Source organism: Myxine glutinosa, chromosome 2 (assembly GCF_964187855.1).
Source record: "Myxine glutinosa chromosome 2, kmMyxGlut1.1, whole genome shotgun sequence".
Lineage (NCBI taxonomy): Eukaryota > Metazoa > Chordata > Myxini > Myxiniformes > Myxinidae > Myxine > Myxine glutinosa.
The window spans coordinates 177,745,303-177,769,162 of NC_136262.1; the positions used below are offsets into that span (position 1 = coordinate 177,745,303).

General features: G+C 49.5%; 1 protein-coding gene across 4 annotated transcripts in view; it reads right to left on the reverse strand.

Annotated features, from left to right (window-relative positions):
* Window positions 1-23,860, reverse strand: part of CORO2B (coronin 2B) — a 110,955-nt gene that overhangs the window by 79,924 nt on the left and 7,171 nt on the right. The window contains exon 1 of one of the 4 annotated variants that reach the window (XM_068106732.2): window positions 13,468-13,654. The exons of the other annotated variants lie outside the window; for them this stretch is intronic. The gene's annotated coding sequence lies outside the window, so the exon portion shown is untranslated. Of the gene's footprint in view, window positions 1-13,467; window positions 13,655-23,860 lie in introns of those variants that run through there. 4 annotated transcript variants of the gene reach the window in all.

Consider the following 23,860-nt stretch of genomic DNA (forward strand, 5'->3'; position numbering starts at 1 on the left):
TTAAGGCCATTTTCCCTGCTAGAGCGGGGGTTAGCCTTGCGGTCCCCATGACAATCTTCTCCATTTTGCCCTATTTTCTGCATCTCTCCTTGTTAACCCCCTTGCCCGCATTTCTTCTTCCACCATCTTTAGCCAAGTCTTTCTCGGTCTTCCCCGTCCTCTCCTTCCTTCTACATTCATTTCCATCACTCTTCTCAACCAGTCACTTTCATCCTTCCTCAACACATGACCAAACCAACTCAACCTGTTCCTCTTCACAGCATCAATCACAGGCTCTATTCCCATCATCTTTCGCAATTCATCATTTGTCTTCCTCTCTCTCAACGATACTCCGCACATCCACCGAACCATTCGCATTTCCACTCTTTCCAGCCTTCGTTGCTGCTCTATGTTCATTACCCATGTCTCGCTCCCATAATTCATAACACTTCTCACACATGCAGCAATGCAGCATACACCTTTCCCTTCAGCTTCAACGACACTCCCCTCCTCATCAGCACGCCACTCAGTTCCCAAAACTTCTTCCATGCACATCTCACTCTTGCAACCGTTGCCGAGTCTGATCCACCTCCTCCATTCAGCATGTCTCGGAGGTAGCAAAATGTTTTCACACCTTCCAGCTTCACGCCGTCTCCAAGATCCAACTCAACATTTGCTCCATCTGTAGCTCCCCCTGTGCACACCTTACATTTGAATGTAGCTGCCACACTGGTTAATGACCCTCTCAGACCACTACATTTTTGATGAACCCACTCAGCGCACATTGTACATTGAATGGACTTCACTCCGACACCCTTCCTGCACACAGCACACGGCCACTCCCCAGTTCTTTCCACCTCACCACATGCTTTACCACTTGCCATCACCTTCGTCTTTCCGATATTCACCTTCAGAACTTTTGTCTCCATACATTCCTTCCACTTGTTCATCTTTTCCTTCAGTCCATCCATACTTTCCGCAATCAACACCAGATCATCTGCAAACAACAACTCCCACGGTAAACCCTCCTTTACATTCTGAGCCAGCACCTCAATTACAGCTACAAAAAGTAGTGGACTTAGTACCGACCCCTGATGCACTCCCACCTTCACCTCAAACTCACCACTGTTCCCGTCCTTCGTCCTTACAGCTGTGCACGCACTTTTGTACATTGCCATCACTACTCTGATCAACCATTCCTCCACTCCTAACTTCCTCAATGCCCATGTCAATACTTCGCGTGGAACCCTATCGAATGCTTTCTCCAGATCAACAAACCCAAGAAACAACTTCTTCCCCTTCTCCATGTACTTCTCCTGCAACTGCCTCACAACAAAGAGCACGTCTGTCGTTCCTTTTCCTGGCATAAATCCAACCTGCATTTCGTTGATCTTCACCTTCTTCCTTATCCTCCTCTCCAACACCCTTTCCAATACCTTCATTCCATGCTCCAATAACTTTATCGCTCGATATGAGCCACACTCCAGAGGGTCACCTTTCCCCTTGTATAGAGGGACGAGGGTACTCAGTTCCCAATCCACTGGAATGCGGCCTTCTTTCACCACCAGATTACAGATCTCTGTCATTCTCATCACACCCCAAATTCCTGCTGCCTTCAACATATCTCCCACAACTCCCGTCGGCCCTCCCGGTTTTCTACTCTTCATTGCTTTTATCGCTTCCTCAACTTCCTTCTCAGTTATCTTCTCTGCCGGTCCTAAAACTGGGTTACACTCTATGTTGCCATCCCATTCATTCTCTGTATTCAACAGCATTTCCATAAATCTTTTCCATCTTCCTTTAATTCCATCTGGGTCCACAACGATTTGTCCCACTTCATCCTTCAAGCAACTCACCCCCATCACATCACTCCTCTCTTTCGCTATCTGCTTTGCAATCCTGATTACCGCTCTCTGACCCTCTTCCGAATCCAAGCGTTCTCCGAACATTTTCCTACATGCCTCCTGCGCCTTTGCTACCTCTTTCTTTGCAGCCTTCTTGGCTGCCTTATAACTTTCATGCTCTGCTTTTTCTGCTCCCGTACCCTACGCCTTCTGCCACTCCTTGAACTTCTTCCTCTTCTCGTCAATCCTCTTTTCAACTTCCTCATACCACCACCATGTTTCCGAGTGCCTCGGTGGTCCTTTTGTCCATCCACATATCTCACCAACGGCTCCCAACAGACTATCTTTCATTGACATCCAACCACGTTCAGGTTCAACCACATCATCCTCTACCCTACTCAGCCTCTCTTTTCATGCCTCCCTTCCTGTCACCTCTTTCAACCTCCACACCTTCTTTCTCGGTTGGTATTTCACCCGCCGAGCTCTCCTCGCACCTTTCACCCTTATGTCGCAGACAACCAAGTGGTGCTGTGAAACAGCCTCCTCCCCCGGGATCACCTTTTGTCCCAGAGGTGCCCCCTATCTCGCCTACGCACCATCAGGTAGTCAACGGTTGTCGTCGACCCACCTGACGTGTATGTAACAAAGTTATTATCCTCTTTCTGGAACTGAGTATTACAAATCAACAAATCAGCTCCATCAGCAAACTCCAAAATCCTTTCCCCTTCTCCATTTCTCACACCATATCCGTAACCCCCATGAACTCCCTCAAAACCGTCCATACTCCTTCCCACATGTCCATTTAGGTCTCCTCCTACCACAACAACGTCCTCATCTTTCACGTTTTCCATCAGCTTCTCTATCGCACACCAGAACTTGTCCTTCTCTTCATCGCTCCGACCAACTTGCGGAGCATATCCCGTGATGAAGTTCACCAAGAGCTTTCCAATGATCATTTTCACCATCATCAACCTTTCACTCACTCTCGTCACACTCACCACACTGTCTACAAACTCCTCAGAAAACAGGACACCAACACCATTCACGCCCTCCGGGCACCCTTGCCACACAAACTTGTATTTCTGTCCCTGCCTACCCTTCACCATTCTCACACCACTTCCCTTCCATCTCGTCTCTTGCACACAAGATATGTCCACTCTTCTTCTGATCAATACTTCCACCACTTCTCCTGATCTCCCTGTCATTGTCCCTACATTCCATGTCCCAAACCTCAGAAACCGATCTCCACTTCGGGCTGTACCCTGCCCATACGTAGTTGTAATTGTCATGGTTCTCTTTTTGAGGCAATGTTTTTTATGGCCGGATGCCCTTCCTGACGCCAACCCTGTTAGTCGCCTCTTCGACACGCAGGGATACGGTGTGCCTATTCTAACCAGGGTACACACCGGGATGTGTAACTATGTATGTGTGTAACTGTGTATGTGTGTAACTATGTATGTGTGTAACTATGTATGTGTGTAACTGTGTATGTGTGTAACTATGTATGTGTGTAACTATGTATATGTGTAACTATGTATATGTGTAACTATGTATATGTATAACTATGTATATGTGTAACTATGTATGTGTGTAACTGTGTATGTGTGTAACTATGTATATGTGTAACTATGTATATGTGTAACTATGTATGTGTGTAACTATGTACGTGTGTAACTATGTACGTGTGTAACTATGTATGTGTGCAACTATGTATGTGTGTAACTATGTATGTGTGTAACTATGTATGTGTGTAACTATGTATGTGTGTAACTATGTATGTGTGTAACTATGTATGTGTGTAACTATGTATGTATGTCACTATTATGTGTGTAACTATGTATGTGTGTAACTATGTATGTGTGTAACTATGTATGTGTGTAACTATGTATGTGTGTAACTATGTATGTGTGTAACTATGTATGTGTGTAACTATGTATGTGTGTAACTATGTATGTTTGTCACTATTATGTGTGTAACTATGTATGTGTGTAACTATGTATGTGTGTAACTATGTATGTGTGCAACTATGTATGTGTGTAACTATGTATGTGTGTAACTATGTATGTATAACTATGTCGGTGTGTTACTATGTATGTGTGTAACTATGTTTGTGTGTAACTAGGTATGTGTGTAACTATATATGTGTGTAACTATGTATGTGTGTAACTATGTATGTGTGTAACTATGTGTGTGTAACTATGTATGTTTGTCACTATTATGTGTGTAATATGTATGTGTGTAACTATGTATGTGTGTAAGTATGTATGTGTGTAACTATGTATGTGTGTAACTATGTATGTGTGTAACTATGTATGTGTGTAACTATGTATGTGTGTAACTATGTATGTGTGTAACTATGTAAGTGTGTAACTATGTATGTGTGTAACTATGTATGTGTGTAACTATGTATGTGTGTAACTATGTATGTGTGTAACTATGTATGTGTGTAACTATGTATGTGTGTAACTATGTATGTGTGTAACTATGTATGTGTGTAACTAGGTATGTGTGTAACTATATATGTGTGTAACTATGTATGTGTGTAACTATGTATGTGTGTAACTAGGTATGTGTGTAACTATATATGTGTGTAACTATGTATGTGTGTAACTATGTATGTGTGTAACTAGGTATGTGTGTAACTAGGTATGTGTGTAACTATGTATGTGTGTAACTATGTATGTGTGTAACTAGGTATGTGTGTAACTATGTATGTGTGTAACTAGGTATGTGTGTAACTATATATGTGTGTAACTATGTATGTGTGTAACTATGTATGTGTGTAACTAGGTATGTGTGTAACTATGTATGTGTGTAACTATGTATGTATGTCACTATTATGTATGTAACTATTATATGTATGTAACTATGTGCGTATGTTTGTATGTGCATATGTAACTGTGCATGTACAGTATGCATGTGGAGGAAGGTTGGATAGAGATACCCTATTGCTTCTCCACATGTTCCTTGGTCCTTTTGTTCCCTATTTATATTTTCCATTTGAAATTGCCCTCTACAGCAACAGCCAAAGGGCCCTCTATCACGGACGTCCAAGATATATTATGTGGGTTACTGAAAAATTCCTCTGATGCGACCGGTACAAATCGGAAACGTAGACAAATAATAAGTCTTCAGCAAAATTCCATTATCAAAAACAAGATATATGAAACATGAGGCCTAATGTTTCGAGTATTCCTTAATTAGCTGAAATGAAAGGAAGTGGTTGGGAATTAGGTGACGGGTTCCTCGACCGCAAAGGACAACGGTGAATGTCCAATGGATCCGATTCTTTGAGGCCATGAGAGCCGAGCACACTCAAGCATGGTGGATTACTGGATGGCAACGTGCCAGGAACGGCATTACATGAGCCATTTTCACATTCAATCCTCACTGGCTCTTTGTCTCCTTCATGACATAACAAGAACTATTTATAACAAAGACTGTATTTCTGTAAAATACTTTCCAACAAATAAAAAAAGGCTTCATTATATGTTTGCATGTTTTGTTTGATTAAAGGATCAATTCATTATTCAGGTCTCTCTTTGTCACTCAAATGCCTTTGTTTGTGTCTTTGTCCATCAGAACCTTTGTCCATAATTTACCATTTTTGTGGTTATATTGAAAATCAAACGTTGTAAATACAAGAACATACAGGACACCTTAATCATGAACCCATAAATTACCCAAAATGGCACAAACTTGAAAACAACAACGTGCATGAAAAGCCATATACAGTTGAGGTTTAATTTACCTTTTTACCTTCACCGCCGAGGGTGGACGGAGGTTATGTTTTCACCACTGTCTGTTTGTTTAACAACTAGAACTAGATAACTAGAAAAAATAACTAGAATGGCACTCGGTAGAGCGCATACCTCCGCCAGGCTGAAGAGTTTACATTTTGTATCCCACTGATAGGTCTGGTCTATATCCGGACCTGAAACAAAATCTAAGATGATCTAATCAGTTTGGTCTTGTCACCTAACTAATTAATCTACCAAGTTTTGTCATGAGTCATCCCATAACTTTTTGAGATATCCTGCTGTGTATCGTTTTTGGCCCTTTCTCCCAATAGTGAAGATTCACTTAAAAATTAAATAATTCTCATATCCGAATCCATATTCAGATCTTCACCAAAATCGAATATATTTGTCCTTGTCAGACACCCAACATGTTCACCAAGTTTCGTCCAAATGCATCCACAACGTTTTGAGATATCCTGATATGTATCGTTTTTGGCCCTTTCTCCCAATGGTGAAGAATCACTTAAAAATTAAATAATTCTCAAATCTGAATCCATATTCAGATCTTCACCAAAATCGAATATATTTCTCCTTGTCGGACACCCAACATGTTCACCAAGTTTGGTCCAAATCCGTCCACAACTTTGAGATATCCTGCTATGTATCGTTTTTGGCCCGATCTCTCAATGGTGAAGAATCACTTAAAAATTAAATAATTCTCGTATCCGAATCCATATTCAGATCTTCACAAAAATCGAATATATTTGTTCTTGTCAGACATCCAACCGGACCACCAAGTTTTGTCCGAACCCATCCACAACGTTTTGAGGTGTCTAGCTCACAGACAGACAGACAGACAGACAGACAGACAGACAGACAGGGGTGAAAACAAAACCTCCATCCACCTTCAGTGGCGGGACGTAATTAAAATTTACATTTTTCTTCTCGTCTTGGTAAACAGAATTGTAAATCATATAAAACAACGTTTTGGGTGTCCGGGTCAAATAAACTAATTAAGCAACATGAGTAATTAGTGTCCAAATAAACCCAAAACAAATGGAGCATTAGCACACGACGCTAATTGCCCACATGGAACCTTGTTATGAGATAGGGGGATTTGATATCCTCGTGCGTTTGGGGGTTGTGGCCACCAACATTGCTCGCCAAGATGTGACTTCCACCCAAAATCAGAAACTCACCAAATTATGGGGCTGCTTGTGGGCCCTTATACCACTTGTGGGCCCTGATACCACTTGTGGGCCCTGATACCACTTGTGGGCCCTGATACCACTTGTGGGCCCTGATACCACTTGTGGGCCCTGATACCACTTGTGGGCCCTGATACCACTTGTGGGCCCTTATACCACTTGTGGGCCCTGATACCACTTGTGGGCCCTGATACCACTTGTGGGCCCTGATACCACTTGTGCGCCCTGATACCACTTGTGGGCCCTGATACCACTTGTGCGCCCTGATACCACTTGTGGGCCCTGATACCACTTGTGGACCCTGATACCACTTGCGGACCCGGATACCACTTGTGGACCCTGATACTACTTGTGGGCCCGGATACCACTTGTGGGCCCGGATACCACTTGTGGGCCCTGATACCACTTGTGGGCCCTGATACCACTTGTGGGCCCTGATACCACTTGTGGGCCCTGATACCACTTGTGGGCCCTGATACCACTTGTGGGCCCTGATACCACTTGTGGGCCCTGATACCACTTGTGCGCCCTGATACCACTTGTGGGCCTTGATACCACTTGTGGGCCCTGATACCACTTGTGGGCCTTGATACCACTTGTGGACCCTGATACCACTTGTGGGCCCTGATACCACTTGTGGGCCCTGATACCACTTGTGGGCCCTGATACCACTTGTGGGCCCTGATACCACTTGTGGACCCTGATACCACTTGTGGGCCCTGATACCACTTGTGGGCCCTGATACCACTTGTGGGCCCTGATACCACTTGTGGGCCCTGATACCACTTGTGGGCCCTGATACCACTTGTGGGCCCTGATACCAAATGGTTACGAAGAGGATAATAAACTAATTATTGAGAAAAAAAAGACTAGGAGGGGTTGGCTTCCAACCGGGACACCGCACTACACAAAATAACGGATAGGCCTACACCACACCACAATAAAAAATAATAAACAATAAACTCTACTACAATTCATCCTCATCTCATTTACCTCTCAATCTTCCCACCTACTCCATTTTTCACTTACTCTTCTATAAATCATTCTTCGTTTTGCGAATCAAAACTTTTAAATTACATTTTGAAATTTTTCATCTACCTTATGATCCTTCCCAAATGTCTCATTCCCACATAACTTTGTTCCTCTTCTTCTTCTTCTTCTTCATTCAATCATCCACCCCATTACTATTTTGTTACTTGTAAATATGCACCATTGCACCCCATTCCCATGGCATTCATACAGTGCTGCCTTTCTTCTTGATTTTAACCACCCTTCCATCCACTCTGGTTGCGTCTGTCGAAATTTTGCTGAACTTAGGTTTCGGAGAGTTTGCACGTTCATGGCCTTAAACCCCTGCCAATATCCGACTCCCACTCCCCCAACTCCTAATCCTCCTCTTTCTTTAGCAGTATGGACCTCCAACATTGAGGTTGTAGCGGTTACCGCTGGATGCACACAATCGCCTTGCACCGGCCAGAACACGGCCAGACGCGCCTCTCCCGGGCATGCCCGGACTCACTGTTCCCGGGAACGCCCGGTCTCGTCTTTCCCGGGCATGCCCGCTCTCGCCTTTCCAGGGCTCGCCCAGAGCGTCCGGGCGTGCCCGCTATCGCCTTTCCAGGGCTCGCCCAGAGCGTCCGGGCATGCCCGCTATCGCCTTTCCAGTGCTCGTCCAGAGCGCCCGGGCACGCCCAGCCTCGACTTGCCAGGCCGCAGCCAAACACGCCCGGGCAGGTCCAGACTCGCCTTTCCAAGGCTCGCCCTTGACACCCGGGCATGCCCGGTATAGCTTTTGCCGGGCAAACTTCCCGACATAAATGTGTATATATATTGCTGCCCGATAAACGGGCTTGGGAGAATACCTGAGCTGTTTTGTTTCAATAAAGCAACTCGGACGAATTCCGTCTTTGGTCGCGTCAATTCTTTCGACTCGCGTTGGAGCGCAGCTCCTTCACTGGTGACCTACCGACATGGACACGGCAGTGACTCTTAAACTGCCTACCTTCTGGGAGGCTCACGCAGCTGTTTGGTTTGCCCAGGCGGACTCTCAGTTCGCCCTGCGAGGCATCACCGCGGACGACACCCGCTTCCACCACGTCGTGGCAGCGCTCGGTTCCGCCACCGCGGCCCGCGCCTTGAGCCTCCTCGAGCACCCGCCGGCTGCCGACAAGTATGACGCGCTGAAGACGCTCCTCCTCGACGCTTTCGCCCTCTCACCGGCAGCACGCGCACGGCGCCTGCTCGCTCTGCCCGAGCTCGGCGACACGCGCCCGTCCGAGCGCATGGACTATATGCTCTCGTTGCTCGGTGAGCACTCTCCGGATTTTCTGTTCCGCGAGCTGTTCCTTCGCCAGTTGCCTCACCCGGTACGCCTCGCCCTGGCTGGCACGTTGATCACGGATTCCCGTGCCCTCGCCAGGGAAGCCGATAAGATCTCCTCGACGCCCGAGCGCCCTGCGCGGTCGGAGGCCGAACTACCGGTGCAACTGGCGGCCGCCACGCCGCACCGCCCGCTTCCGACACGACGGCCGGGGCCTCCACCTGACCGGGCGTGGTGTTATTACCACGCCAGGTTCGGACACAAGGCTCGGACGTGCCGGCCCCCGTGCACTTTCGGCAGGTCGGGAAACGGCCGGGCCGGCGTTCATTCCCAGCCATGAGCGCCGGCCACTCGGGCAACTTGCTTTTTATTCGGGACAAAGCGTCCGGGCGGCGTTTCCTGTGTGACACCGGCGCCCAACTGAGCGTCATACCCGCCTCCGAGCAGGACAGGCGGGACGCCGTTTGCGGCCCCTCTTTGGTCGCTGCTAATGGCTCGGCCATACGCACTTTCGGCCCACGCGACGTCACCCTCTGCTTCGGCAGCCAGCGTTTTCAATGGACTTTTGTTACCGCCAGCGTCCCCGTGGCTTTGCTGGGCGCCGACTTCCTCTGCGCGCACGGGCTGCTGGTCGACGTCAAACGACGTCGCGTTGTCCACGCCGAGACCTTCAGCTCCCTGGCATGCACAATGAGCAGCTCCGCGCCGACCGAACTGGCGTGCGCCCTCCCGGCAGCGAACGAGTTCGCTCGCCTGCTCGCGGAATTCCCGGCCCTCAACCGGCCGACGTTTTCGGCCGTCGCGGTGCGGCACGGGATCGAGCACCACATACCCACTACGGGCCCGGCAGTCTACGCCAGGGCCCGCCGCCTCGACCCGGCCAAGCTCGCCGTGGCGAAGGCCGAGTTCGACGCGTTGGAGCACCTCGGCATCCTGCGGCGCTCCGACAGCGCGTGGGCCTCGCCACTGCACATCGTGCCGAAGCCGGGGGGTGGATGGCGCCCGTGTGGCGACTACCGCCGTCTCAATGACGCTACCGCCCCCGACAGGTACCCGATCCCGCATATTCAGGACTTTTCCGCCCGTTTGGCGGGACGGGTCATCTTTTCGAAAATTGACCTGATACGGGGCGACCACCAGGTACCTGTCCGGGCGGCCGACGTCCCGAAGACGGCCGTCATCACGCCGTTCGGCCTGTTCGAATTTTTGCGGATGCCGTTTGGCCTCAAGAACGCGGCCCAGGCGTTCCAGCGCTTGATGGACGGCGTGCTGCGCGACCTGCCGTTTCTTTTCGTCTATCTGGACGATATCCTCGTCGCCAGCACGTCCCGTGCCGAGCACCTCCTCCACCTCCGAACATTGTTCGGTCGCCTCAGCGAGCACGGCTTAATTGTCAACCCGGTCAAATGCCACTTCGGCGCGACGACCGTTGACTTTTTGGGCCACCGCATCACCAAGACCGGGGCCGTGCCGCTGCCGACCAAGGTCGAGGCCATCACCACGTTCCCGCGTCCCCGTTCCATCAAGGCCCTCCAAGAGTTCCTCGGCATGGTGAATTTTTATCACCGATTCGTGCCCCGCGCTGCTCAGCTCATGCGGCCCCTTTACGAGGCCCTCCGGGGCAAGCCGGCCAAGCATGACATTGTTTGGTCCACGGCCATGGACGCGGCCTTCGCCAGCGCCAAACGGGCCCTCGCCGACGCAACGCTGCTGGCTCACCCGGTGCTCAACGCGCCCATCGCCCTCACTACGGACGCCTCCAACTACGCGGTGGGCGCCGTCCATGAGCAATGGGTGGACGGGGTTTGGCAGCCACTCGCTTTTTTCAGCCGGCAACTCCGGCCGAATGAGTTAAACTACAGCACGTTCGACCGCGAGCTGCTCGGGCTATTCCTGGCCGTTCGCCATTTCCGACACCTCCTGGAGGGCCGCCCGTTCACGGCTTTCGTCGACCACAAGCCGTTGGTCTACGCAATGGCTAAGGTCACGGAGCCGTGGTCGGCCCGCCAGCAGCGCCACCTCTCCGCCGTGTCGGAGTTCACCACGGACATCCGGCACGTCACCGGCAAAGACAACGCCGTGGCCGACTGTCTTTCTCGGGCCAGCGCGAACGCGGTCCACCTTGGCGTGGACTTCGCGCTCATGGCGGCCGACCAGACCACCGACGCCTCGGTGCAGGCACTCCGTGCGGCGGACTCGGGCCTCCGCCTGGCCGACATTCCCTTCGCGGGCACCGTCCTGCTCTGCGACGTCTCCCAGGGCCAGCCTCGCCCCATCGTGCCCGTTTCCTGGCAGCGCCGCATCTTTGCCTCCATCCACGGCCTTTCTCACCCGGGCTGGAAAGCTTCTCAGAAGCTGGTGTCGGCGCGTTTCGTCTGGCACGGCCTTCGATGAAACATTCGCGACTGGGCCAACGCCTGCACAGCCTGCCAGCGGGTCAAGGTCCACCGCCACACCCAGGCCCCGCTGGCACCTTTCGCCGTGCCTGAACGGCGTTTCGACCACGTCCACGTGGACCTGGTGGGTCCCCTGCCCCCCTCACGGGGGTTCACCCACCTGCTCACCATGGTGGACAGGACCACCAGGTGGCCGGAGGCCGTAGCCCTCACCTCCACCACCACCGCCGACGTGGCGCAGGCGTTCATCGCCACCTGGGTCGCACGCTTCGGCGCACCAGCGGACATCTCGTCCGACCGCGGCCCACAGTTCACGTCTGAGCTTTGGGGCGTGGTCGCCCGTTCGTTGGGGGTCACGCTGCACCGCACCACGGCCTACCACCCCCAAGCCAACGGGTTGTGCGAGCGGTTTCACCGCTCCATGAAGGCCGCACTCATGGCCGGCCTTCAGGACGACGGTTGGGCCGACCGGCTGCCGTGGGTCCTTTTGGGCCTTCGCACGGCCCCCAAGGAAGACCTCCAGGCGTCCGCCGCCGAGCTCGTCTACGGCCAGCCACTCCGCGTCCCGGGCGAATTCGTGCCCGACGCTACCAGTCCCTGGTCCGCCGCTTGCCAGCGCTCGGACCTCCAGGAGGCCACCCGACGATTTGCCCCCGTGCCGACGTCCCGCCACGGTGGCCCCCAGTCCTACGTCCCCCCCGGCGCTTCGCACAACGGAGTACGTCTTTGTGTGTCATGACACGCACCGGGGGCCACTCCGGCCGCCGTATGACGGGCCCTTCCGGGTCCTGCGACGGGGCGACAAGTCTTTCATCGTCGACTTTGGCGGCCGGCCGGACCGGATTTCTGTGGACCGCCTCAAACCGGCGCACATGGACGTCGACCGACCACCACGGTTGGCCCTTCCTCCGCGGCGAGGCCGCCCCCCGTCCACAGTTCCCCCCCGCTCGACCACCCACCACCACGTCGGACCCCTCCCCACGACCCTCCAGGGGTCGCTTCGGCCGGGTCATCCGGACCCCCCTAAAATTGACCCTGCCGGTGCAGGTCGATTCTGGAGGGGCGTGTGTAGCGGTTACCGCTGGATGCACACAATCGCCTTGCACCGGCCAGAACACGGCCAGACGCGCCTCTCCCGGGCATGCCCGGACTCACTGTTCCCGGGCACGCCCGAACCTCCCAGGCACGCCCGGTCTCGTCTTTCCCGGGCATGCCCGCTCTCGCCTTTCCAGGGCTCGCCCAGAGCGTCCGGGCATGCCCGCTATCGCCTTTTCAGGGCTCGCCCAGAGCGTCCGGGCATGCCCGCTATCGCCTTTCCAGGGCTCGCCCAGAGCGTCCGGGCATGCCCGCTATCGCCTTTCCAGGGCTCGCCCAGAGCGTCCGGGCATGCCCGCTCTCGCCTTTCCAGTGCTCGTCCAGAGCGCCCGGGCACGCCCAGCCTCGACTTGCCAGGCCGCAGCCAAACACGCCCGGGCAGGTCCAGACTCGCCTTTCCAAGGCTCGCCCTTGACACCCGGGCATGCCCGGTATAGCTTTTGCCGGGCAAACTTCCCGACATAAATGTGTATATATATTGCTGCCCGATAAACGGGCTTGGGAGAATACCTGAGCTGTTTTGTTTCAATAAAGCAACTCGGACGAATTCCGTCTTTGGTCGCGTCAATTCTTTCGACTCGCGTTGGAGCGCAGCTCCTTCAAGGTCTCCATTCTAACATCATAGACCTGTCCTTACAGGTTGCTGCTACTGCTCCAGACAATGTGTATTCAACAGAATTTCTCCTCACACAGGATGTTCCCGACTCCGAGGTCTTCCAAGATAGTCTGTCTTCCACTTTGACAGGCCTATCCCGTGCCTAACGATGGTGCTGTAGTTTGTTTCAAGAACTCCACCCCCCACAGTCATCGCCCCGTGTTACCTTCTCCTAATCCCCTGGATTACCTCTGGCTATGCATTCTTCTCATATTACCACATAACATTACCTGTGGACTCTAGGGATGCCTCTTCGCAGTGGTTGTACCCTCCAACACAAGTCGGGGGCTAAATCTTCCCCATTCTTCCCGGATTCGTCAGGGCAGCGCGGTCAAGGTCAGAGTGCCGATGGGTCCCCATGCATGGACTTGTCTTGTCTTGTCTCTCTTCCTCTACCTCCCTCTCTCTGTGCCTCTCTGCGTCTCTCTCCCTCTGTCCCTCCCTCTCACTTCCTCTGTCTTCCTCTGTCTTACTCTCACTTCCTCCGTCTCCGTCTCACTTCCTCCGTCTCCGTGTCCGTCTCCCTCTCGCTTCCTCTGTCTCCCTCTCGCTTCCTCCGTCTCCCTCTCGCTTCCTCCGTCTCCCTCTCGCTTCCTCCGTCTCCCTCTCGCTTCCTCCGTCTCCCTCTCGCTTCCTCCGTCTCCGTCTCGCTTCCTCCGTCTCCGTCTCACTTCCTCCGTCTCACTTCCTCCGTCTCCCTCTCAGTTCCTCCGTCTCCCTACCTCCGTCTCCCTCTCACTTCCTCCGTCTCCCTCTCACTTCCTCCGTCTCCCTCTCACTTCTTCCGTCTCCCTCTCACTTCCTCCGTCTCCCTCTCACTTCCTCCGTCTCCATCTCACTTCCTCCGTCTCCCTACCTCCGTCTCCCTCTCACTTCCTCCGTCTCCCTCTCACTTCCTCCGTCTCCCTCTCACTTCCTCCGTCTCCCTCTCACTTCCTCCGTCTCCCTCTCACTTCCTCCGTCTCCCTCTCACTTCCTCCGTCTCCATCTCACTTCCTCCGTCTCCATCTCACTTCCTCCGTGTCCGTCTCCCTCTCACTTCCTCCGTCTCCGTCTCACTTCCTCCGTCTCCGTCTCGCTTCCTCCGTCTCCGTCTCGCTTCCTCCGTCTCCGTCTCGCTTCCTCCGTCTCCCTCTCGCTTCCTCCGTCTCCCTCTCGCTTCCTACGTCTCCCTCTCGCTTCCTACGTCTCCCTCTCGCTTCCTCCGTCTCCGTCTCGCTTCCTCCGTCTCCCTCTCACTTCCTCCGTCTCCCTACCTCCGTCTCCCTCTCACTTCCTCCGTCTCCCTCTCACTTCCTCCGTCTCCCTCTCACTTCCTCCGTCTCCCTCTCACTTCCTCCGTCTCCCTCTCACTTCCTCCGTCTCCCTCTCCCTCTCACTTCCTCCGTCTCCCTCTCACTTCCTCCGTCTCCATCTCACTTCCTCCGTCTCCGTGTCCGTCTCCCTCTCACTTCCTCCGTCTCCGTCTCCGTCTCACTTCCTCCGTCTCCGTCTCACTTCCTCCGTCTCCGTCTCACTTCCTCCGTCTCCGTCTCACTTCCTCCGTCTCCGTCTCACTTCCTCCGTCTCCGTCTCACTTCCTCCGTCTCCGTCTCACTTCCTCCGTCTCCGTCTCACTTCCTCCGTCTCCCTCTCCCTACCTCCGTCTCCCTCTCACTTCCTCCGTCTCCCTCTCACTTCCTCCGTCTCCATCTCACTTCCTCCGTCTCCCTACCTCCGTCTCCCTCTCACTTCCTCCGTCTCCCTCTCACTTCCTCCGTCTCCCTCTCACTTCCTCCGTCTCCGTCTCACTTCCTCCGTCTCCGTCTCACTTCCTCCGTCTCCGTCTCACTTCCTCCGTCTCCGTCTCACTTCCTCCGTCTCCCTGCCTCCGTCTCCCTACCTCCGTATCCCTCTCGCTTCCTCCGTCTCCCTCTCGCTTCCTCCGTCTCCCTCTCGCTTCCTCCGTCTCCCTCTCGCTTCCTCCGTCTCCCTCTCGCTTCCTCCTTCTCCCTCTCGCTTCCTCCGTCTCCCTCTCGCTTCCTCCGTCTCCCTCTCGCTTCCTCCGTCTCCGTCTCGCTTCCTCCGTCTCCGTCTCGCTTCCTCCGTCTCCCTCTCGCTTCCTCCGTCTCCCTCTCGCTTCCTCCGTCTCCCTCTCGCTTCCTCCGTCTCCCTCTCGCTTCCTCCGTCTCCCTCTCGCTTCCTCCGTCTCCCTCTCGCTTCCTCCGTCTCCCTCTCGCTTCCTCCGTCTCCCTCTCGCTTCCTCCGTCTCCGTCTCACTTCCTCCGTCTCCGTCTCACTTCCTCCGTCGCCCTCTCACTTCCTCCGTCGCCCTCTCACTTCCTCCGTCGGACAATGTCAGTGACTCAGTGCCCTGGACTCTCTGCCGGACTCTCATTTTAGAGATTTTTTTTGCGACAGTCACATGTTTCTACACAAAGGCGGTTTTGCAGGGTCTATCAAAATGCAAGATTTCCACAATATAAAACCATCAAACACATTATTGAAAAGTTTCGAGACACTGAAAGTGTGAAGGACAAAATTAAAGAACACACTGGTCTAAACCCTTCAGTGAGAACACCCGGAAAGATCGAGGCTGTGAGAAAAGCTTTGCAGGCTTCTCCGAAGAATTCAACACACCGACTTGTACAGCTGGTGGGAACTTCTCGCACAAGCGTTAGCAGAATCACCCATGATTATCTGAAGCTATAATGCGGCACCAGAACAACATTCTTCCCTCCAGGTCTTCAAGACAGCTGTTCACCACCATCTCCAATCACCCCCAATCCAAAACCATGATCTTTTATCCACCTAAACCACCCTCATCCATATCAAAATTTGGCTTCTGCATCCATCTTTTCCACTCCTTGCGTTCTCCCTTACCCCCTCACCGTTACCTGCATCCCTTGTTTGGCCATGTCCGTCTATCTCCTTCCACCCTGCTGTTGGCATTTCCCCCTTCTCTTCCTGCTGTTCCTTTTGTCATGTTGCATCCTGATCCGTTCTGTGTTATAGCTCTTCCAGGAGCCTTGACTATGTGCAAAAAAAAGTAAAAAATACTGTAGTAAAATAAAAGTAGCACATCATTTTGGACCATCCTGTGTCTACTTCTATTTCTGTTATCATGGTGTGTGTGTGTGTGTGTGTGTGTGATTAGTTATAAAACAGTTAGTAGTGACAAACTCTTAGCAGTAAAACTTGACGCATGGAGACCATGTTTCTGCGAAGGTATTCCTCGATGAAGTGAATATCAGATGCAGAGGAGGAGATAGCTCCGCGGTGGTTTAGTACTCAAGCGATTGGTTTCGTTAAGATGTTAAAGTCTCAACCATGGCAAAATAACACCAGGTTGGTCAACTAGGCATGTCATACTTCCGAGGTCGGTAGAATGAGTACCAGCCTGCTCGGAATGCAAGCAGTTGAATATCTTTGCTACGGAGTGGCGACCCATCCAGGGTTGTCCCGACCGAGCCAATGAAAATTCCTCGGCAGCTTTATACGCCTCACGACACAGAGGATCTTCCTTTTGCAAGAGGACAAATTGCAGTTCTTGATAATCAACTCAGCAAGCAACAAGACTCGATGGAACTGTAGTAGTTCCCAAACAACAGTCGGTGCAGCGTGAAAGTGATGGTGTAAAATTAAAATAAACGAATAATGTACAACATAATAAGATACCACCTGACCGTGTAACACCTATTCGCAGAAATTCCCAATTAGGTGATCCTTAATACCCTCGCCAGAGTAGAGGGTATTGCATTTGGGTCCGTTTGTTTGTCTGCACATAACGTGGGTATGCTTTTCTCTGTCATCGTTGGTCCGATTGCCAAGAAATTTTCAACATAGGAGTTCCTCCTCCTGCAGAAACTTTTAATAATGCCGTCATAGGTCACATGGTATGGGTGCCATCTTGGAAAACCCGAAAAAAATTGCACCTCCATCTCCGAAACCGCTCCATGGAAAAAATTGAAATATGGCTCATTGTCATGTACTCCTCATGGGGACAACATAATATTCATGATGATATCATCGGTGCCTTCATTATGATGTCATAATTAGACAAGTAGAACGCTTGATCCGATCAGTTTGCAATTTATTATGCATGATCTACACAAAAATTGTATGGAAGAATTTAATTGTACTAGCAACGGTACCCGCCCTATGGGCCGGGCTTCTTTTGGGAGGCCCAAATGAAAAGGAAAAATATCAGAAATTGAAGGCTTTTTTATTTTAAACGATTTATATAAACATCCGTTAAATCACATCACACGCAAATCATCAAAATCTAAACAGTATTTGTAGAATTTCAATAAAAGCCACATCACTGTTTATATCGGTAAATATTATTCCATCGTGTTCGGAAAAACTGGAAAATTGGAAAAATTGGAAATGGGGAAAAAAATTGGTAAAACAATATAGCCTATTTTTTACTCCAGGGGATTACAGGATTACCCACCCAAAATTTTGTTGTGATCGGTTCAGCCGTTTTTGCGGTACCTGGGAACAGGCAGACAGACAGACAGACAGACAGACATTTGGTGAATTATAGTAAGACTAGTGAGGTACCCATGCTACGCACGGGTGGGAGGCCAGAAGCAAACAGGCAATGCAGATACGGCAAATGCTAAATCATGAAACCAATAAATTCCACATTCCTGTAGCACCCTCAGGCGCACGTCAGACATGGACAGCAAGTTCGTGAAGGACTTCCATGAAAAACGTACCCGTTCGCAAACAAACCGGTCGGTACGTTCACGTATAGAAACATCGATCGTGGGACGGTGGCGAATTTGCATATGGCGATCCGCGAATTTCACGTTTAGAAAGTAGAAACCATCACGGCATGTCGTCATTCATTTGAACTCGATATCTCTTTTTTCATTCCAAACAGCATAACTCCAATCACAAATTAAATAGCATTAATATAAAAAATAAACTTTGAACAACATTCGTGACATGAACAAATATTTAAATCCTGATGCGAAGTTTCGTACGGTTGGGTGAATACAATTACGAATTCAAAATCGTAATTGTATTCACTCAATTCCAATCATCAATTGATACTTTAACAAAATACTGTTTTAAATGACGGTTGTATTGGGATATTATCAAACCCGCTCAGTGCCGTAATCTGTCCACTTCCGCATTCGCGGCAGGTTCATAATTCTCATCAAAATCTAAACAGTATTTGTAGAATTTCAATAAAAGCCACATCACTGTTCATATCGGTAAATATTATTCCATAGTGTTTGGAAAAACTGGAAAATTGGAAAAACAATATCGCCTATTTTACTCCAGGGGGTCACAGGATTACCCATCCAAAATTTCGTTGCGATCGGTTCAGCCGTTTTTGCGGTACCTGGGAACGGACAGACAGACAGACAGACATTTGGTGAATTCTCGTAAGATGACATCATTGGTCACGCGGTTTGGCAGCCATATTGGATTGAACATAAATCGATGTCATCAATACACCACACAAACACAGCAGCTAATAAATATCACACAAAATACAAACACGTCCTGGTGAGGGTCTGCATTCTCTGATTGCTGTTTCTCATTTTTAATGGAATTAACATGCTGAAAGTGACACGATACTATGTAACTAATTATATACACGAAAATTACTATTTTTCTTAACAGAATTCCTCTATGATTATACAGTATTGTATACTGAAATGAAGTGCTGCATGATGCTTGAATCCTATATTCAAATCCCATAAAATGTGTTGATCTGTTCAGTCATTTAACGCCCATGTGATTCTTGCTAAAAACTGAACTCAAGTCTCCTCGTCCGAAACGCGTTTTGTGGACAAGGCCTATTCATGAACCAGAGGTTACTTTTAAAAACACTAACATAGACTGAACACATTCACCTTTACACCAAAATAACAGGTAACGTGAAATCATTTAACAATTTCTCCCCACTCTTTAAAAAGAATATTAATACGAGGTTCACTTGCTGTAAATGACATTAAGGACTCGCTCGTAAATTTGATAGACGGTTAAATATACAATTCCCAGGTTTCAGTTGCCAAGACAACACTCATCCAGCAGTAGAGCCAAGTAGCTGTTAACAGAGGGTTTAAAGCGGTGGAGTTGAACTATCCAACCGAGGATGAGAATTCCCAAGGTTTTAAGGGCCTTCTATTTATTACAAAAGCTCTGGGAAGACGGGGGTGTTTGGGCTGTTGCATATGCAATGCTGGGGGTTGGCCGGGAAATCAATTGAAGATGCAGTTTCTGTGCAGCGACCTCTTGCTGAGATGTACCAATTATGGAACCATCGCTTGGGCCTAATGGTGAGTATAGACCCGGAGCAGGACGGCCAGGTTTGATGCTCAGCAGCAGGTTGCTGGGAAAGAGTTGCTTTCAGTTCTCCGATAGCCTAAACTGGCTGCTTCTCAAAGATGGAGATTATTGAAAGAAAAGATAACGTCCTGCAATGTTTTAATATACTGAAAACCTGAGCAGCGAGAATCACGACAATGTTACTACTTCTATCAAAAGTTGGCCTCCAAAGCCAGTTGCCGACTGGGCATCCCGTATCGTACAAAGTACCTCTTTGGCATAGCTGAGCTACTATACACCTACAAGGCCTTCATCTGTAGCTTGGAGTCCTGCTCTCCCCTCTGAGCTAGCTCCCCTGCCTCACACATGGCTCAGATTTATACAGTGGAAACCAAGGCCTTCAACATACCTTCCAGCAATGAAGGTGATCCCACTCCTCCCTCCAGGTCTTTCAAACAGCTGTTCACCACCATCTCTTATCTTCCCCCATCCAAAACCTTGATCTTTTCTACCCCCGTAAATTCACCCCAGATCCACTTTTTTAAAATACCGACTTCTTTCTTGGAAATCCCTCTCGCTATGTCCATGTGTTTTTACCTCCCCCCCCCCCCCTTCCCATGTCCTCTACCCCCAAGCCCTCTCCCTCCCACAGATCTCCCGATGTCCCTGTTCTCTGCTGTTGTACTTGTGTGCTTCCCTCTCTCTCCCCATCTTGTCTGATGTGCATCATCTTGTGCATCTTGCCTTCATCTTGTCTCCCGCTCCCTTTATCATATGTTTTGTGTGTCCGTTTTTTTTACGTGATTGATGTTAGCTCTTACACGATCCTTGATCTTGTATACCAAAAAAGAAAAAGGAAAAAAAAAGCTGAGTCTATAGGCCTATTCTTTTCACGTCGGTGGTCTCTTCGGATTCTACCGCCTCATTTCTGGTCTTGCACCCTCTGCTCTTTCCGTGCTTTGTCCCCACCCCCACCCGAGCCCACCCCACGGGTTTCTGTAGGGCATACACGGTCCACCATCAACCCCCTTCTGGTGAAACTCCCAAAATCAAGAATCACTGCTGACCTCCACCCATTCGTTCCGCTTTTCCCCTGTCTGTGGAACCAACTTCCACATCCTCTTCAATCTCACTCTTCACCCCGGGTATTCAAGACAGCTGTTCACCAACATCTCAGATCGTCCATATTCCAAAACCATGATCTTTTCTAGTCTACTCCTGCCCAGGATGCCCAGTGCCCAGGATGCCCAGTCTACTCCTGTTAACCTTCCCCCTGCCCCCACACCCAAGCCCACCTCCTTCCAAAGTGTCAGTTTTTACAGCCAGTTTCCTTTTGTGTCCATTTTGTCCACTCCAGGTGTCCACCCCTACCCCTCATTCCACCCCACACCCATTATTTGTCCAAGTGTCCCTCTATTTTGTCCCTCACCCCTGCTGCTGGTGTTTCACCCCCTTTCTAACTGTTCCTTTTGTTCTGTTACATCCTGATTTGTTCAGTGTTCTCACTCTTCCATGAACCTTGCTCTGTATCCAGAAGAAAAAAAAAGAAAAAAAAAACCAGCTAAACAACCCCTCGGTGATGGATTTTGGGATCTTCCAGTCTATTTCATGAGGAGAGCATCAAAGAATCTGCCTTGAGACCAGAATTCCATTTGAGGCAATAACCTGCTGGTACGCATGGAGGGAATCCACGGACCAGTTAAGCAGAGGACTCTGTAAGCCATTGAAGAACAGATTAATGAGCAGACCTGGATAAACCAGACAATGTCACATGCTCATGAGATCCAGAAAAAGGCTCATTGGACTCATCTTTTGTGACGAGTCCAGTGAGCCTGCCTTGACCACTCGCTTGCGATTCATTGTTGAGTTATGGCGACCGCATCCATGGTGGAGTAGACCAACAATTCAAAGACATGCCACACGATAGAAGAAGAAGCAGTGGATTTTCCAAACAGGCATTCGGCAATGAAAACGCATCCAGATTTAGGGATTTGGGAAGCTAATCATTTGCTTCATATAAGCCCTACTATTGTCGTGCATTTACAACTGTTTTAGGTTGGCGATTCATTCTTCCTGAATATTATGTACTGGACCTTCTGGACTTCCATCACTAGTGTGAAGTGTTTATTGTGTATTTAGGGTGTAGGTTCATGGAAACCTAGTTCACAGAGGGTTTAGACGGCAGTAAACTGACAGCGGAGCAATAGCAAGAAACGAGTGAACAGGGAAAAGGAGAGAGAAAGAGAGGGAGAGAGAGAAAACACAGTAACCTGCAAGTAAGAGAGTGTTAATTGTTAGTCAGGGGCGACGGCTTCCGAATGACAAATAGACAATGAAGTCAGTACCCATGGAGGTTCCAAGGCTTCTGATGCACAAAAGCAAACCTTGCACACTGCACGATACACCCTTCTGCCCACGGCTCTCCCTCTCTACTCCTCTGCATACCAATGCTTTAGTGTGTCCCCCAATGAATGGCATCATCGTGAGGAATTGCTCTTTCCACACATTTTCCCCCTGGCTTTAGATCTGTACCCCATTGCACCATGCATCTTAACGAATGCAAACAACACAATGCTCAAGTATTCGAGCATGCGCTGCCAATCTATGCAAGGAAATGAATGCCTACAGACTCGAGGGCTTGTGGGAAGTAGGAACAGAAAATGGAGGACGAAAAAAAAGTGATAAAGGACCATTAGGCCAGAAACTTTTGTGATGAGGGAATAAATGGCTTTGTGTCTCAACTTCCTGCTGTGAGATACCAATTGAATCTCGTAGTCCTAGTTATATCGCCTCATGGTAGGACAAGATGCCATTGGACAGCAAAGGGCATAATTCCCCTGGCAATGAGGAGGAATATAAACTTCTCCATTTGGGTTTGTCCAGGGTGGTGTTTTACACATCTCGAGGTCCTTTTGCATGCCTTGAGGTTTGCCTTTAAGGTGTCTTTGTATCTGAGCATGGATTGTCCGCACTGGAATACCGGCTTTGGTATGCGAGTATCGTCCATGGGCACCACATGTCCAACGCAATGAAGCCGAGCACCGATAAGCATGCTCTCGATGACTGGGATGTAGCATCTCTTAAGAACATCGGTGTTGGAGATTCTGACCTGCAGCTTAACACTACAGATGGATCTTAGGCCACAAAGTTGAAATATATATTTAGTTGCTTTGTATCGTGCCGATAGTGGGTCCATGCCTCACAGTCTTAGAGAAGTGGGCAGACCCAACATTCGTTTTAAGGCAGGCACCAAGCTCCCGGAGCCTACCAAACGGCCCAAACTTGCCTTGCCTCGGCGCTGGGTGATCTCATCATCCGGCATGGTGTTGGAGAGGGTGCTCCCTTCGTAGCAAAATATCTGAACGAGTTAAAGGGTGTATTATTTCTTGTGGTTATAGGATCTTAGCATGGGTTGTGGTCGATACATAATATTTGTCTTTTTTGCACTTATTGTGAGGCCAATGCATTCCGAAGCGTAAGCAAAGCGATCAATCAGATGGATGAAGCTCATGGCACGCTAGTCACCAACAAGGTATGTGCATTGAAAACGAAATGAGAGTATGCCAAAGGAAGAGCTGAGGCCTCTGTGCTAAAACAGCATTTACGCAAATCCTGGGACTTTTCCAACAAGTTTCCCTTCATACCCTAAAACAAACAATACACAAGAGCGAAGTCGATGGCACGCCATCACAAATCCGCATGCGTCACACCTATAGCAAAGCTGAAAGATGGCAAAAGGTTCCACCAGGAATGAGCCAATATCTAATTTTGAGCTTTTTTTCTTCTTCTTGTTTTGACCCGTGAGTCTTGTGATCCTCAGTCCCCACCCACGAGGGCATGACCGAGGGTCAAATCCCCCAAAAATTCGTTAATTAATTCATGTGACCCACCCCAATGCTGATTGCATAATGAAACAAAGTTTCATCTAAAGTTATTTAAAATGTGCTTGTAATTACATTTTATGGTTTTTGACCCTGCGCCAGGAGGCAGAGCCAAAATAATAATACTTTTTTTTTTTAAATGATAATGATTTTTTAAAATCAAGAATGATAAAAAGAGAAAACATAATCAATTGGCACTCACTGTAAGAAGGCCTCACGGAATGTCAAAAGGAAATTTCACAATTACCAACAAAAATTTCCCTTTTCAGTGTTTTATGGAAAACAAGAAAAATTCGTTTCTCACACATTAGAACAAGAAGTACAAAAACCAATAATATATAACCAATAATATAAATTGGTAATAATATATAACCTCATACACCTTGGGACCATTTATGAATTACTGGAAGATAAGACCCGTAGCTTCGCTGATGGGAATAGCAATGTCAGAGATAGATTTACATATGCTTTA